Consider the following 6,200-nt stretch of genomic DNA (forward strand, 5'->3'; position numbering starts at 1 on the left):
TGTCTGCTGACTTATTCTAGTCTTAAACTTAAATACTTCACATTTTGACAGGAAAATTAGAAATGACTAAAAGTTGAGAAATTTATTATTTTGAAAATCCTTTATTTTTTTCAACCAGAAATGACACATACAGCTTTTTCTCACACAAATACATCACCCTCACACACGTGTTCGCACACACACAACCTCCCTCCCATACAAACACACACACACACGCACGCATGTTTACATTTCCATGTAACGATACACCTGACTGATTCTGTTTTGGCCCTTCAATGGACCCTGAACACGGACTTACTCAGCTGACCATACAATCATCCTTAAAATGGTGTTATGACAAACACACCCACTCATAGACACAGCCGCCCCCCACACACACATACATGCATGCACATGTATATATATATATATATATATATAATATATATATATATATACACACACACATGAACACTCATACACATATGCATACGCAATCATATGAAAAAACAGGTGCACACTCAGGCACAGATCTTCCCAACCATACATGTGTGTGTGTGTGTGTGTGTGCATATGTGTATATATATTTATTTCTTTATTGCCCACAAGGGGCTAAACATAGAGGGGACAAACAAGGACAGACGAAGGGATTAAGTCGATTAGATTGACCCCAGTGCATAACGAGTACCTATTTAATTGACCCGAAAGGATGAAAGGCAAAGTCGATCTCAGTGGAATTTGAACTCAGAACGTAGCAGCAGACGAAATACCACCAAACATTTTGCCTGGTGTGCTAACGGTTCTGCCATACACATGCAAAAATATATATGCATACACACACGTACTCACACACACATGCACTCACACACAAAGACACACACACATACACACATGTATAGATAGATAGATCGATATATATAAAGATAACCGAATAGCCTGATGAACTGGTACACACAAACACACATAAAGACAAAAGTAAAATGCCCATACGCACATACACAAACACATGCACATGTACACACACACACACCACACACACACACACTTACACATCCATACCCAGAGTGCTGCACATGTAGATTATTGTTAGTCTGAAATATAGAGTCATGCAAAGATATAATCAAACATGCTTGAGTAAACTTACCGTCAGATATTTACGGAGGCAGAAGAGGGACAGAAGAGGATGGTCGACGAATGCGTGCAGACGGAGAGTTTTGCCAGAGACAAGCATTCTCAGGCTTCTATTGGCACATGCGAATACAGGCATACACAATCGAAGGAACACATGGGCACATGGGCACATGTGTGTGTGAGTGTGTGTGTGTGTGCATGTATAGAGAGAGAGAGAGAGAGAGAGAAAGATAAATACATACATACATGTATATAGATATAGACATACATACATGTATATATATATATATATATTTATATATATATATATATATATACACGTATATATATATACACGTATATATATATACACACACACTTATAGCAAGTTCACTTGGGCTGACATTCTGACAGACATATACATATATTTACATACTTTCTGGTGCACACACCACACACACACACACACACACACACACATACACAACACACACACCACACACAGCGCACACATAAAATCACATACATATATGTATGTGTATGTATATATATATGTTTATACACATATGTATGTTATGTATATATAAACATATATAAACATGTACAATACACACCCACATAACATTCTTTAATATACTATGATAGGTATATATTCTTTTACAGATGACAATCATACTTACATGCACACACGCCAACACCCACATATACACATACACATGCAGAGACACAGACCCCCACCTCATATATATATATATATATATATATATACATGCTCAATCATACTTTCTCATTTTCATGTTAACTTATACATACTTGTAAAATATGAACTATAGAAGTACATACAATTATTCTGTCACATGCATATACACACATATACTTGTGAGTATATATATATATATATATATATATATATATATAATATATATATATATATATATATATATGTATGTATGTATGTATGTACACATGCATACATACATACATACAAACATATAAAAACATACAAATATGCACACACACACACACATATATATATATATATATGTATATATATATACACACACACACACACACACACACATATATATAATATATATATATATATATATATATATAATATATATATACATATATATATATATATATATAATATATATCCATGTATGTGTATGTGAGTGTGATACTATATAATATTCAAAATAATATCCCCCTTCTTCGTACTTTAAAACAAATTTTTTTTCTTCCCCCCCAAGAAACATGAGGTTAGTGCCTTACCTTCATTGTTCACTTGTGTTATTGTTTGCTGTGATTGGAGCTGTTTATCCAGCCACTCTCTTCTTCATCTTCCATCCACTATAACTGCTGCTGTCGTGTGACACTGGCTTTATGTCGATGGACTCGCCAGTCAGTGGGTGCCTGCTGATGCTCCAACTTTACTTCTTCGCTGTGTGTATATTTCTGTGTTTGTGTGTTTGCTTGTCACTATATCACTGTACGCACATGTGTATGTGTGTGCCAGTGTGTGTGTACGTGTGTGTACAAGTGCTGTGTGTGTTCCGTCTTATTTCTAGTTGATGGGGTTCAAATGGAGAGGGCATTCGAAGCCATATTTTCTTCTGTTTCAGCCAATCTTCAAAAGACACTTGAACAGAACAGTGATCAAAATTAATATGCATAATTCTGCTTTTCAGGAGAAAATGTATTAATCAATAAACGCTTAGCTGACACAGAAAAGTCCGGAATATTGCTTTGCTTATTAAATTACTTCTTGTTAGCACCTATTTGAAAACGGAATGGAGGTCCTGAGATTTCCCAAACTGTTGCCGGCGGTAAAATTCAGAACAGAAGCTTTGACTTTTCACCTAGCAACCGAAACTCTCTTTAATGGATGCTGGTTGCTATGGTGAGGCCAACTTATTTGAACTTTTCAAATATAAAGAAAACTCTTTTACAATGTCAGGCTTAAAACTGGAACTGATATCTTGGAAAAAAAATTAGGAATTTTCAATGATTTAAATTCTGATGTTTCATTTTAAAATTATCTTTACATTTGTGAAAATTAATAGTTTCCTAATTAATCTTGGTGTATTAATTACTGTCAGAAACTCGTCTTTAAATGTTATATATTGTCTGGTGGATATCTCACAGTAATATCAGGTTAATTATCAAATAGAAATTATACAGAAGGGACAAAGAAACTGTTGTGTTCATGAAATTCACTGACAGTTATATAATCATGGACTTTAGGAAGATACTGTTGCAATAAGCTACCATTCCTTTAGGATATGATGATGATGATGATGATGATGATGATGATGATGATGATGATAGTAATGATATGGTTCTCATGGCTTCTGATCTTAACTGATTGGAAGTGTTATCATGAACCTTGTTTTATCTTGGTATAAAAGATGGCCCTACAGTAAATACTCTGCTCAATACCACAGATTTGCTTGTCAGTTGGGGAGCATCATTGGCAAGTGTTGAGAGGAATTATTTGGGGTTTGAATAATTCACCTCTGGAAACATGGTTTTGTTCATCATCCATAAATAAATCTTATTCAGAGACCGTTTGAGCAGGATGGACTACTGGACCTGAAGAAAATTCTAACTGGGCCCCACCTGCAAGGTCATGTGCTGTTTATCTTGATATGAGATCACCATGTTGCACACATGTAGTTATGATGCATATGCCTGGTGTACTCTTATCAGATGAGTAGTCATGCTGGGTATATTGGACTTCATATATTTGTACCCCAGTGTCACTTTGATAGCATGCACTGCTCTCTCACTCAATAATAATAATAATAATAATAAAGGTATTTTCTAATTCAGACCCAAGGCCAACAATTTTGTGGGCAGGGGTATTTGACTGGTATTTTACTTTATTTTGCTTGATTCGTGTTATCACCCTTGGAAGGATGAAAGACAAAGTTGACCTCGGCAGGATTTGAACTTGGAATGTAAAGAATCAGAAGAAACAGCACCAGGCATTTTATCCATTGCTCAACTGATTCTGACAACTCATAATTTTGTTTCATAGAAACAATTTCTGATATAATAATGTTACGCTGCCACTCAGGCCCAAGGCCTTCCGATGCCACCACGTGCCCTAAGTCATGACGATGACACTCAGTAAACCAGAAATCCACCACGGGAAGTGGGGAAGGCAGCGAATGCAGCCAGGAACCAACACAACAACAAAAGAAGAGACACAGGCGGAAGTTGCGTAATTCAACCCTTTTTTTCTTTAACAAAACCAAAGCATTCCAAAACAAAGGTTGACAAATCATGTACAGAGTTCGAAGAACAAATCATTTAGCATTTGACACAATACTGTTCGGTCTTTTTCAAGACAAATCATTTTACATTTAACGCAAAGTTCACAATCAACAGTCTCTTAGAGCCCCACTTTCCTCTGTTTTTTTTTTTAACACGACAGTCATCAAAAAGTTCCTTCTGCTTTTAAAAACATTTCCAAGTCCTTTTTTTTCTTCCTTTTCTTTTCTTTTAAAAGCAGCCAACAACACCCTCTTTTTTTCTTTTCAACGGTTACGCCAGAGCCTCTCTTTTTTTTTTCATTTCCACAGCACATCGTCTCTTCTCTTCTGTTTTTTTCAAAGAACATTTACATTTAAACATTAGAATTCAAAACATACAGAAAAACAACATTGCCGGAACATTTGTTTCTTAAATTCGCACCCGCAACAATTTTTAACTTCACAAACTCCCAGTATAACAACTTGCCTGACTGCTCGTTGTCATCTCTCGCTGTCAGTCTGCGACTGTCATCTTGGCTGCCTCTTGTCCTGTCTCTCTCCCACTCACTTGTCTGTCTCTATCCGTCATCATCTCTAACTCACTCCCTGGTCATGGTCTCCGCTCACACTGACCGTCTGTCTTTCTCTCACTGACTGACTCTCACCGACTGACCCTTTCACTTAATGCTAGCTATATTTATAACGGCCAGCAGCTAGAAGAAGAGAGATATCGATGACAGCAGTGTGTAGATCCCTTCCCAACATTTTTATTTTTTAAAACTTTCCGTGACCATGTGGGGCCATAGATCACTGCCAAGGGCCATTAATAATCATGCTCTTTGACAGAACAAAGGAAATACCATTGCCCTGAACAACTGGAGCGCCGGTTCAATTCCAACTAATGGAACAAGGGGCATAATGTTTTTTTGTTCGTTTACTTTTCCTTGCGTCCGTAACAATAATAATTTCTAAGATAGGCACAGGGTGGTGGGAGGGAAAAGTCAATTATATTGACCCTGCCCCCCCCCCCCCAGGACTTGATGCGTGTTTTATTGACCCAAAATGATGGAGGGCAAATCCAACTTCATTGGGATTTGAACTCAGACCGTAAAGAGCAGAAGCAAAGCCCCACAATACATTTTGTCTGATCCTTCAACAATTTTCAAAAGTCAACACATTAAAATTGGTTTCAAATTTTGGCACAAGGCCAGCAATTGGGGGGGGGGGGTCCAGTTGATTACGTTGACCCCAGTGCTTAACTTGTATTTATTTTATCAACTACAATAAGATGAAAGGCAAAGTTGACCTCGGCAGAATTTGAACTCAGAATATAAAGACTAATGAGATGCTGCCTGGCATGCTCCCGATTGTGCCAATTGACCACCTTTCACATAAAGCTCATGGGATACAGATGTAGTGCAGGACTTGAAACCATGATCTCGCAGTTGTGAGTACAATGCCCTAACCACTAAGCCATGCACCCTCACGTATAACACAGTTATATATTGACTGCTGTCTGTGTGGTATAATTGTGAACAACGATGTACATGTACCTCCCCAACACACACACACACACACACACACAGACACACATATACACACACACACACACACACACATATACACACACACACACCACTGTTTCACTTAAGTATGTTGATACTAATAACCTGGTGTTAGAACTCAATACACACATATTTCAGAAGAAAGCAGATGTTGGGTCCAGAGCAGAATACGAAATTAAATAAATGATAAGGGAACAGGAAATTATACAATGTACTGCATTGGCTTACAGCTGTTTCTGCTATAAGGTGATGCACAAGCACTCAGTTGAGTGCATTGCTTAATGTA

General features: G+C 37.2%; 1 protein-coding gene across 4 annotated transcripts in view; it reads right to left on the reverse strand.

The window, feature by feature from the left end:
* Positions 1 to 2,739, reverse strand: part of LOC115219183 (protocadherin beta-15-like) — a 70,885-nt gene extending 68,146 nt beyond the window's left edge. For 2 of the 4 annotated variants that reach the window (XR_005001947.1, XM_036509085.1), the window contains exon 1: positions 2,365 to 2,739. The gene's annotated coding sequence lies outside the window, so the exon portion shown is untranslated. Of the gene's footprint in view, positions 1 to 1,123; positions 1,256 to 2,364 lie in introns of those variants that run through there. The other 2 variants (XM_036509083.1, XM_036509084.1) reach the window with 2 other exon arrangements.
* Between the last annotated feature and the right edge of the window lie 3,461 nt (positions 2,740 to 6,200).

Source organism: Octopus sinensis, linkage group LG14 (genome assembly GCF_006345805.1).
Source record: "Octopus sinensis linkage group LG14, ASM634580v1, whole genome shotgun sequence".
Classification (NCBI taxonomy): domain Eukaryota; kingdom Metazoa; phylum Mollusca; class Cephalopoda; order Octopoda; family Octopodidae; genus Octopus; species Octopus sinensis.